Genomic DNA, 12627 nt, shown 5'->3' on the forward strand with positions numbered 1-12627 from the left:
GTCTCCATCTACCAAGTTATTTTTGAAATGTCAGTGCTACACGGTTGAGCCCCTGAAGATGCAGCGAGTGACCGAGACAGACGAGAAAGCTACCCACTAATGTCACACACACAATGACACAATATCTTGTATTCTTATATTTACGCATTCACTTTTTCGCTGGCTCATTTATGCCAATACTACATCATTCAGCCTGGTTGAGCTTTGGTTTAGTAAAACTTTCTATTATAAGTTGAACTTCAGCAAATGTTTTAGGTGATAGCTTTTAACGTCATGTTGGAGCAGGTACTGTACATTTCTCATTTAAATTAAATTGCACCTTGGCTATGCACTGATTTACACTGCACTAGCTGCGTTGCAATAAAATTCCTAAAAGTCTGAGCTGGTGAAAAAGAAGAATTGTGAAGCAGCAACTTTAAGTTTTAGTAAAAAAAACACTTAGTATGTGAGCATTTTAAGCTCCCTCTGTTGGAGAGTGTCAGCGACAGGTGTTTCGGAGCTTTGTTTTTCATGGTTACAGTAATAAACACGCAGTTAGCATTATGAAATAGTGGCAGTTTGGTTTGGTATATCTACTGTGGGTTTGATCTGTCAAACCATCCCCAACTGACCTCTCTACGTGAACTTCATCACTTTATATCCATGCTGACTTCCTCCGTTGCTCCCGTCTTAATTACTGCAACCACCAGAGGTCGCAGTAACATGTGTAATATGATTAGCCAGTGTTGTTGTTTTCAGTGTCGTAATGTTGTTAGCCACGACAAATGACAGCTGACACAGGTCAGTTTTGCTTTCTCTATGTTTTGGTTTCCTTTCTGGCTATTCTTTTTAAGTCCGAAATTAAAATCAGAGTTTGAAATAAAAATCTATAAAAATCTTTTTGCCACTTACATTTGCATTTCGTGTTTTTACTCTGGTTCAATTTGACCTTCTGGCTGTTTTTAACCACCACCTGCCTGTCGCCTTAGCCTTTAGGTTTTGTTGCTGAATGCTGAATTTTCTACGTGTACTACACCTGGAACACTTTACTTTCCCTCTATGTGTCGTTCCCCACATCTTCAGTGGTTTGAAATAACAATCATCTGTTAGCTCTCTTAACAGAGACAACTGCTTTATGAGCCCTAATCACTTCTCAGAGGAAGTTCCAAATGCTCGTACATCACTTGAGCACAGGAAAAAAATGGTAACGGAATTTGAAGTGTCAAGATTAGCAATAGAAGTAGCTTTCTTATTATTGTTGCTGGCAATTAAGTCCCGAAAGATATGTGATCTATCCGCAGTTTTGCAATAGTTTTATTTAACAATGCATCTTCAAATTTAAAAAGGATTATTTTTTTTAAATTTAACTCACGACACAAAAAGTGAGATTTCAGTAGTGATTTCGAGCAGCATGTTCACCATAATTTGTTTTCCAAGTTTCCAGTCACAAGTTCAATCTTCCCATCATTTCCTTCCCACAGTGGCTTGGCCTCTTTCCACCCACGTTCCCGCTCACCAGATGACATTTGAGACATGCACTTGACACCTGAGACCCTGTGCTGTCACTCATATATGCACAGTGGCCAAATGTCCTCTTTAGTTTTGGCCAGTCCTGATTTTTTTTAACAAGTTCCTTCTGCTCGGTGTATCATGAATCATTTTTGTATCATAAAAAAGAACATCTGGCTCAAAGGAAACAACAATGTTGGAACCGTCTTTTTGTCAACCTTCTTTGTTGGCTTAGTTCTGAAAAACTTTTCCAGCTGACTTCAGATGGAAGGTGTTGACAGTAAAAAGTAATTAATTAGAGATCTCTATTAATAGTGGTGGGGAATTGAATACTTGAAAGCTTTATGTCAAGTTTTTTAATCAATGCAGCTGTCACAGTTTTTTTCATGTTACTGTTGTTTTAAGAAAAGGGCGTTGGGTTTACATTGTCAATTCAATTTCACTTATTTTTCAATATTATCATAATACTATGCTTTTTTTTACATGAATGACAGCATCTCACATATAAATATATAACATCTGAACTGAGTAAATACTGCAGCATATTGATCAAATAAAAATGATCAAATCATCAGAAAGTCATAAAAGTGCTTCCTTTTACAAAAACATGCAGATTAAAGTTAAATAAATTTTTGCATCCCTTCATTCATAATAATGTGCAACTGTTCCTTTATCAATATTCCCACTCTAGTTGGATTTATCTGCATGTTGATTTTGTTGATGCTGATTAATTTGTGAATTGAGGATTAAAGATGACTTTGGCTGATGAAATTGATTATTTTTCAACTGAGATTAAAGGAAAACTATTGCAGCATGACTCTCTTTCAGGGAGCTGGAAGATACTTAGAATTAACATTGCCGAGAAAAGCCGGTCCTGGTGTCCAAAGTTTGGTTCTGCAATCAAAAAGAAGGAACAAAATTATCATTAAAATGCTGTAAAGTTTTACTGAATACATTTATTTTATAGCATTAGCACATTTTAAGAGCTTTCGTTTTGGAAGGTTTCTGTTGAAAAATATGATTAACTTATTCTGCTCATGGTAATGGATAAAATTCTCCAGAAAATATCGACGAAAAAGCGATGCTCAATCAAAACATAACTTTTTTAGACCAAAAAGGAGCAGGATATGGAAAAGTCTTATTTAGCCTGTGCAAAAAGACACTTATTTTACCTATGTAATGAGATAAAAAGACACAAATTTAGTGTACCCGCCTTCTAAATGTCAAAATTATACCCTTGTGTTTGCAACGATTCATAATCATCGAGGCGGGACATTATTATTCTGTCCGGCATCAGAGCACCAGAGAATCACATCCAATTGGTCATAAACTGCACATTAAGTATTGTAGTTGTTTGCTTTGAGGATGTGACTTACACACGAACATGCGGATGCACATTCCACACCAGGCGACGACGCTGGAGATCTGAAGTGCCCTGCCACACTCGGCGCTCATCAGGCAGTCCCTAGTCTTCAGGCAGCACTTGGGACAACTGCTCCCTGAGCTTTTACTCTCCGTTTCTGTGAACTTCTGGGGCTGAGTTCGCCTCGTGTCCGAATGCTTTTCATCCCACTCCTCGCTCTCGCCTCTTGCCATGATGCTTGTTTGTTTTGACAAAAGTCAAGTTTGATACAATGGTATGAGGATACAACCGATAGCTCTGAGCTCTGTGGGGGAAAAAATGGCAGAAATGTGAAACTACATGTGTGCAGCTGAATTTCCACAGGGAATGAACTGGGCCACGTTATGTGCTGACTCCAGCACTCTCAGGTTTTACAATTCAGGCTTTGTTCACAATACTGTAACAAAATCCAGCCTCCAATGTTATGATGCTGAGCTTTGGTTTAGTTTATTAAGGCGTGGAATCTCTCGCTGTATCACTGAATGCAATGATTCATCGTCCATTGGACTTGCCGGGGTGTGTTTTTTAATTTTTTTATTTCTTTCTTGCTTAAAGAATGTTTGCAACTGTGCAGGTAACATTCCTGCCTCAGACACAACCCAGAAACGTAGAGGACATTGTGCAATCACAAGGAACATGGACACAAACAGGCAATTTAGTTCAATGTAAGTGTGAAATCAATTTTACCAGACAAGCCACTTGACCTTACTGAAACAATCCATACATGTTTTAGTCGTTCTTAATAGAGAACTGAACACATTATGCACCAAACTTTCATTAAAGAGAAGTCTTCTTTCATTGGTGTGAATCATTAACACTGCAGTCTAAACTCAAGTCCCTTTATGAACATTTTATTGAGTGGAGTCACATTGATTTGACAGATTAACAATCCTTCCACTCTGATGATCATTTCTCCTGCCAGGAGTTGAGGCCCCCTGTTTTAACTGTCGGATACAATTGCCCCCCTCAGACATTATCAGATATTAAGTGATGCCCCCGATGGTGAAATAACAACTTATCTGTGCCATCCGGTGGCTCCCCATTTATTAACACTGACAGTAAATTAGATTCCTGGCATCTAGAGGGTAGACTGGCATTTTGAATGCACCTTTCCATCTCATTCTGCTTTCAAAACTCCATCGGTTTTCAATCATAAGTAATGAAATTCCATCACCCTCCTCTGCCATGAAAAGTGGCTTGGAAAGAGGAGTGAGGGAAGGCCATTAAGAGAAGAGAAAAAGAGTAATGGTCTTACCCTTTGCTTTCAGAGTCGCCTCTCTTGTCAGTTTGAATCTCCTTTCTTTGTGGAGTGGAGTTTCCAAAGAGGAGTGCAGTGAACACACACCTTCACCCTGCCAGACACTCACAGTGTTATGAACAACAGTGTCAGTGTTAATCTCTGCCACAGCTCACATGAACAGAGCGGGTGTGTCTGCGGGTCGAACAGGTTTGACCACGTAGATTGCCGTGACCTGAACGGTTTTTACTTCCAGCAAACAAGCCATTTGAAGTCTTACAGGTGCATTCAGTAATCCCAGTGTAAAGAGATTTTACCCTCTAGAAAATTATTTAAATTGTACATGCCAAAATCTCAATTTACACAACACAAATATAGATTTTATATTGCGATTATGATAATTTCCAAAAGATTGTAAATTTGCTTTTAATCAATGTCAAACTCAAACAGTTGACAAATTAAAGGTAAAAACCAACATAAAAGTGTCTCAATAAGGTGTTGGGTTACCACTAGCAACTTCAAGGCACCTTGGCATTGGTTCTTCAACTCCCTCAAACTCTCCTGGAGGATGGGAACACCATTCTTCCAAAAGATATTCCCTCATCTGGTGGTTTGATGATAGTGGTAGACAGTGCTGTCTAATATGTTAGCCCAGAATCTCCTATAGGTTGTGTTAAGATCTGCTTTACTGCGAAGTCCAGAGCATATCGTTCAATATTTTCATACTCAGTACACTGCAGTTGCACTGTGGAAATGCTCAGCCATGACTGTGTATTTTGTTTCCGATATGTGTTTTAGCACATTAAAAACACCACAGGGGCACGTTAACAAGGTTAAAAACCTGATCTTCATGGTGGGGGAATCTTGAAAACTGCATTTTGCTTTAGATGGATGACTGAAGTCTGTCAAATCGAAGCATTTCATCTGCATAATTCCTTAAATTATTCATCGCCACATGCAATAATAATGTTATTTAAGAGCCAATAACTAATACATGTCCTCTCAGCTGTGCGACCGAATATGCTGCTTAGGTTTTCTCTGGAAGTACAATGACGTTTCAATAAATAATTACACAGACACAATTAATTGATTGGACAGCACTTTAGGAAAGCAATTAAAGCACAAACAATTCAAATACATTCAAAGAACTGCATTCCATTAAGAAACAGAATTACTTGCTAAACCATTCGTAGCAAAGTAAAATGCAAAGTAATTTATTAATTTTTGTCTTAAGAATATATGTGATTTAGTGAACAGAACTGTTTGTTTGCGTGTGTGTATACTTGTTGTGGGGGATATAATTCTGTTTACACAGTCATATTGAGGTGACTTGACCTCTTTGTGGCCCCCATAATGTAAAACTTGAAATATTAGCGTGAGTAATTCTCCAGGAAATAATTGTAAGTCAGTGTCATTTTCACTGAAATTATGAAAACACAGCTTTGTGTGTGTGTGTGTGTGTGTGTGTGTGTGTGTGTGTGTGTGTGTGTGTGTGTGTGTGTGTGTGTGTTAGAAAAGAAAGGTAACAATAATTAATGTTGATTTTCCCCTTATTGTGCACGACTGTCATAATCAGACTCAGAAGAATCATATTTTTCTAATCCATGAACATGTGATTGTCACACTTAAAAAAGGCCGACAATGAAATCGGAGACTTGATTAATGCTTCCCATCCTACTTTGACGGTCGCCGTGGTAGCAGCAGCAGATATACAGTATAGACACCACTGGAGGTGATGTTAAAACCTCTATATGGTGTGAAGCCTTGAAAAAAGAAGCAACAACATTGGGATCCACACATGTTCGCTTAAACTGCATACTTGTTAAAGCAAATTTCAAAATCCATTTAAGACTTTAATTATTTTATCATGATGTAAATCACGCTCAGAGCATGCAAATGTTAGTCCGTAACTACTTCTCGAATATTTTCCCATGGTGACGAGTTTTATCAACACGTTGATTATATTGGGGGTTTATTTTTCTCATCAGCGAAAAGAAAATTGGAAATGAAAAGCAACATTTCGCTGTTTCCGGTCTCTTTAATGTATGTGTAATGTTAACAAGGTAAAAAGAAGGTGTAGAAAACTAGTGAGTCAGCTAAAAATCGACTGCTTGACTTAAAGAGTGTCAGTCGACTGGGGGGAGGGGGGGTCTCCGACTGGTGTTTGGAATTAAGGGTCGGCCCGACTGTCTATACCACTTGATATAATCAGCGCTGTGTGTGGCAGCGGGACGTGATTTGGCATTTACATTTTCACTTTCTCCATTTTATTTTTTTATTTTGTCTGTTCAGTTGCTCTATTACCCAAGCAGGCAATATCTTCCAGTGTCTGGCAGAAACATGACAAGCAGTCCATCTCATCACATCACAAGCCCATACAACCACCACAATCCCACGGTGGACTCTGCCAGCTGTTATTTGGGCACCAGCACACAGTTTGTTTTGGAATAGCGCACACTTCTAAAACCAGTCATTTATGAGGCTGTGGAATTACATCTATACATGAAGCTCTGGGAGTAAATGTAGATCTGTGATGTTAAAGAAGTACATGAAGAAAGAATACGCCACCCCTGACAGTGCAGGATTCTGGTTGATGGTGAACTTCATCTTTATTCTTTTATGAAATGAACACCGCACATGTTGGCAACAAACTCTGTCTTGACTTGAATTTCCAGACTTCCGAAGAATCTCAACGTTAGAAAAGTGTGACTGGTTTTCATTTACACTTCCTTGTCGACATGCTATACATGAATGTTTGCCAATGCAAGCTTGTATACTTAGTTGAATCAAGGTTGAGAGGACGGGAGTGTTTCACCTGCCTGAAGTCATTATGACTGGTTTCACGTGGATATGTTTCCTCTTTTTAACTTAAAGTATGATGAAAACAAAAACCTGCCAAACTAGAGGTTTGTGCTTTGTTTTTATTATCTTTTTTTCTCTCTTACATTTTTTTTTTTTTTTGTGAGGTGGATAGATAATAAAACATTAACTAAATGATGTTTTGCCATTGGTCTGGAGCGGGCACCGGTGCAAACTGCAATACGTCTGTACTGTATGTTAGGCAATGTTCCCATCCACCAAAAACTGTGAACTGTTGCTGAAGGATATTTTACAGTAAACAAAGTCCTTTGATATGTTAACAGCTCAGAAAATGCTTACAGTAATAAAGTGAATAAAAAAAATGTTGAGAAAGCACATATGAGCACTGCTGATTAGTCACCAGAGACCTTTAAAGGTTATGAATAATTGAACTATAGCTTTTTTTGAACCACACATTATTACATTTTTAAACCGATTTTAGGACAAAATCTTTGAACAAAAGGTTGTTCCAAACAAGTGTAATGCAAAATATGTTCGTTTAGTCAGCCGAACCATGTGAAAATAATTATCATGTGAATGTAGAACATTGATATTTAGGGTCTTGGTTCTGACTTTGTCATTCCCAATTTGGAAACACAGAGTGCCGAACAGCAGGGATTAGGAACTGAAGTTAATAACTTATAACTACAAGGGTGTGGTTCTCAAAGCTATGGTACACGTACCTCCAGCGTAGCATAATGCTAATGTTAGCTCGGCGGTGGATTCGGCCTCATCGGTTATTGACTTTAGAAATGGGATGAATAGAATTTAGAAATTTAATTCCATCTTATTTATTTAGCACCAAATCACAACACAACAGGTCATTTTCAGGGCAGTTAACATCGTAAAGTCCTGACAACAGAACTTTACAACATTATATAGAGGAACCCAACAATTGAACAATTGAACGGGCAATTGTCCGACCGGGCAGACAAGGTCCAAATAACTGTTTCTACGGGCGTCCTCCTGCTGATCATTGAGGGATTTGTCTGAGTACTCTGATAATAATAATTTTATTTGTAATCTTTTTTTCAATCCAACAGTTTGATATTGTTGAGAGTGAGTTTCATTGAGTTGTAACCATTACTGATGTTTAACTTTATGGCACCTTCAGAACAACAAAAAAAATGTTTGACAGTTAATTTCACAATATTGATACTTCCACATGATTCATATTAGACTCTGTCACTTTAAATGGGGCCTTGAAATAAATGAAGAAAATCAATCTGGCTGTTGGACCCCTATAATTCCACATATTACAATGTTTATAGAATACAAAGCAATTAAGTGCGAATTACAATTGCTGAGCACAATCCCTTGTGTTTATTGTCAGTTTATTGTCATGCTAGAAACAATTCAGGAGAGACCTGCCATAAATCCTGTGCTTCTTCGGCTTGATAGAAAATTGTTAATTTTCTCATATTATTGCCTGTTTTGAATGGCAGTGTTTTTTACTTTCATTCCACTGTCGTGGGATGAAAGCTGCTGTTCTTCCTGTTTTATTAAACTGAAAATTAGCAATAAATTAAACACGGTGAGAATTCATAGCTATTACGTTTTCATGTTAGGAATGTGGCCTTGAGAGCCTTGAGATTGGCCTCTTTTCTTATATTCATTCCATCTATGCATGCATGCTCTTTTCTGTAAGTATCATTTCATCTCACCTCTGTTTCCGTCTACATTATTTATTTCCTCAAAAAATGTCCCCTCTTCTGCTCCTCATACTATCCGTACATAATATCACACCTGCAGACATATCTTGTAATCTCTAGACACTTTTTTTTTATTTCCCAGATATTTTTCTCCAGACAAATATTGTCGACACGGCTGCTGCAATGTGAACGGAGCAGAGATGGGAGCACTGGCTGTTGAATGGTTGTCAAACATGCAGATGTGACCTTGATCATCTCCTGAGGGGAAGACAGGGTCATAAATTCAGCTATTATGCCATCGCGACTCTATTAATTCTACACTGATGTGAAATACAACCAAGAGTTTTGCAGGGAGGAAACAGGTAACCATGAGTTCACGGGCACTTTAACCACGTGGGAATAGCGCTGTAAACATAGTACAAAAAAAAGAAAAAAGCTGGGTTGTTTATTGTTAGGTTTGCATCCTGTAGGAGCCATAATATTGGATTACATATATTCATATTGAAAATATGAACGCTTACCTGTGAGTAAAGCTACTGCAAAGCGTGAGAATGAAATAATCAGTGAGGGAAAACAACATTTGTTGGAATCAAATACCTTGTGGAGGTAAATACTAAAATTTCCAAAATGATTGATGATTGATGATTAGTAGGTGATAATAAGAATTGTCCAAAGTTGGCTTCATCCTAAAATATCCAGTATTCTAATAAAGTACTATATGCAGTCTTCTCCTTTTCATTGTATATCAGCGAATACAAGAAAGCATCAGCCCACCTCAGCCTCAGCCTGAGGTTAGAAGTGGGTTTGACCACATATGAAACGCACCATTTAGCTCATGTTTGCCATTCCTCCCTCCACTCAGCATGAAGATAATTGGATATAAAACATCAGTAAAAAGTCATAGCTCTCCTCTGTTGTAGCCCTGCATGGCCTCACAGGCCCAATTCGCACAATAAAACGCCATTAAACATCATCAATGCCACTTTAAATGTGGTCGACGGAGGAGACGGATCAGTAGCCCATCTTGTAATTCATGTGGATGGACTTCTCATTGACGTCAGCCCCTCACTGGATAACCAGTTTCTTTATGTTTCCTTCTCCTGTGGCAGATTTTCTGTTGTATTCTGGTGAGAATGTTTCAAGGTGGGCCAGCGCCATATTCACTGTCAGTCACCATCCAAATCTACTTAATTACAAGGGATCAATCAAACACAAATAAATTCCGTCCAATAAGCGCTTTACTACATTGATTAATTATTTGATGCTAACAACTTATAAAAGGGCTTTCTACACTAACACACACTGAACACAAAGCACAAACACTCTATACTGATATGACATGAATAAACCTGACTGATGGGTTTGCAATTTTGGTAATTATTTGAATTAACAATAATAGCTTTTGAAAAAAAATATTGTAATTACACAAATATTTGCACATATCTTTAAATGAAATATGACAATTAAATGTTTCTAAAAAAAGTTCACATATTGTGAGAAGTTTATCAGATAGCTCTTTCAGACATGTAGAATAACATCCAATATGTGCTGCATCAAAGGTGCTCTGGCACCTCCAGACCTTCAGCTCCAGGTCACTGGTCTCCACACCCACCTCACCCGTTCATAAATTCCTTATCAGCCACTATAGTCATCCCCTGCTCTTCTTTCCCTGGTTGTTTCGTGTGTTTGTGTGACTTCGCGGTTAATCATTTACTTGGTTATCTTTTGACCATTTTTTTCCTGTTTTGGATGATGATCTCTGCTTTCTCCTCTAGTTTTTTTTTTTTTTGCCTGCCCACCTGGTTTGCCTGAAGATACTAGAGGTTTCAAGGAGATTAAAATCTAACCAAGTTGTGTTGGTGCATAAACATAAGCTAAGCCCCTGCTTTCCATATATTTGGACAGAAATGTGATGATAACTACCTACTGAATAGTCTGATAACCATCAGAGCAGATCAGGTGGTCTGCCTGCCAACCTGCGTGGAAGATTCTGTTTTAGCATTTTACAATGAACTTTGTTAAAACTGCTTGGCTCAGTCTGCACTTGGGTCCTTCTCCCTGCTCAATTTTCAGAAATACTCTTTATTTTCTCAGCTATTTCATGTCCCCTGCAGTACATGTTGTACCTCTCCCTGCTGTTTTAAAAAGCAAGCATGGAAATCAGGATAATACATTCACAGGACTGCATACAGCCAGCCGTTAAAAGACATGCACGTGTGTTTTACCTTCAACACTAGTGTTTGATTATGATATTGATTGAGCTGTTAGGCTTGAAGTTTTCTACCAAATCCCTCCTCTCTTTAGGAGGAGAGATTTTATTGAATTAGAACGAGGCTGAAGTCTCTGGTTTCTCATTCGTCTTTGTCAGTAACGAGTGTTGCTATGCTACTGCTAATTGATTTTGCTTGGAGTGATAAAATAATCGCCCTTTTTGAATCAGACTGGAGGATGCGGATTGGCTAAGTTTACGTGTTCAGTCAGCACTCCTGTGCTCGCTGGGCGATGTCTCTATCGCCTCCAGATGAGCTTTTTATAGATAAACAGAAATCTGTTAGAGCGTTTCCCTCACACAACAATAAGAATTTATAATTCATATATTGCACATGGTATTTAGTATGCTGCATATTTAAAACTAAAATTAAATAATAAATACAACTTTCGACAAGAGAGTTGCCCTTGTTCTGACTTTTGGCCGGCTGCCACTGGCCGTACCTTCGAGTCTGTGTTATTGTACTCAAATAAAATAAAATGGCTGGCAGAAGTCAGACATGGGCTATAACATAAAGAAAAAACCCTAAACGTCTCCATGTTGATCCATATAAAGGGAACACCTTGCAGGTTGCAATTATTTTGATAGCAACCATTTTTCTCCCCTCACTCTTGGCAGCAGTATAGAAGTTGTGAGACCTAGAACGAGATCGATTCATGAGCCCGGCAGTAAAATGTCATGTTGTAGAACCCAGGTCTTTTTTGTTTTTGTTTTATTGCATCTAAAGATGGTGATTTGAAAAATATTACATGCATTTGAGTATGTTTTTCAGAAAAACTGTTTGTATTTCTGATAAAAAAGTGAAAAAGGTTTGGACTGAAGTGAGCGTGACAGCCTGTTTGAGGGGCTATCGCTCCTTTAACAAGCATGTAATGCAAAAACTAAAACATATTTTACGTCTTGTAGCAATTTGGTTTTTAAAAATCACAAAACACAAAGTCAAGTGTGATTAAATGGAATATAAAGTGTTTGAAAATGTGTATACCTGCTACTGCCAGATTGGACACAAATGTTTCAATACAACCTGGCAACTAAAATACAGCAAGGTTACATTGGTAGCTGCGTGCTCAATGGCCTTTCAAATACTATCAGCTCAGGTGGAGAGACAAAACAGGAAAGGAAAAACAATTTATCTAACTGCCTTCTTGAATAAAGAATTAGTGGCAAGCAAAAGAAATTGACTGCTTAAGAGTTGCACGAAGGCAATAACCTCAACCAATATCTGCAGCCACTGACTTTTAACACAAGCAAATACTCTGTCTTCTCATCTGAAATAAGGCATTTAATATCTTTAACAGTTGATGCAAAGCTCCAAACATTATTTTAGACTTTTAGAAAGAATCAACATTACGAATACCAAAGTGTTAAAAACAATATCTGTGCATTGTTGAGTGTCATATTCAGATCATAGACTGTATATAAAAATGGACGTAGGCTCACGGTCTTAAAAGTGAAGCCAATGTACCTTACAGTGTAATACCACTGAGGGCCACTACGGGGTGGCTCCAAAGAAAAAAAGTTATTATGGTGTCATTCGCTAAATTCCCTATTTCCAATCAGTGTTTGAGTGGTCCATCTGAAAATAATTCCACAAACAGATCTCAGGTCTGAAAGAGAGGCATGTTTGGGAGCGTTCCCGGTTTGGTTGACATGCCTGGGGTGCAGTTAGGTCGCAAGAATAGGTGGACCGGTGTGGTCTTCCTAAGATTCTCAATCATGG

The 12627-nt window shown here is 38.1% G+C and overlaps 1 long non-coding RNA gene across 1 annotated transcript; it reads right to left on the reverse strand.

Annotated features, from left to right (window-relative positions):
• Positions 1–1829: 1829 nt before the first annotated feature.
• On the reverse strand, positions 1830–4253 carry LOC138204528 (uncharacterized). The gene is made up of 3 exons (XR_011178800.1): positions 4146–4253; positions 2865–3155; positions 1830–2382 (listed from the first exon to the last, which is right to left on the reverse strand). It is a non-coding gene; the product is annotated as an uncharacterized lncRNA (long non-coding RNA).
• Positions 4254–12627: the final 8374 nt, after the last annotated feature.

Source organism: Embiotoca jacksoni, unplaced genomic scaffold (genome assembly GCF_022577435.1).
Source record: "Embiotoca jacksoni isolate LCO1_2020_lvr unplaced genomic scaffold, fEmbJac1.0.p SCAF_26, whole genome shotgun sequence".
NCBI classification, from domain to species: domain Eukaryota; kingdom Metazoa; phylum Chordata; class Actinopteri; family Embiotocidae; genus Embiotoca; species Embiotoca jacksoni.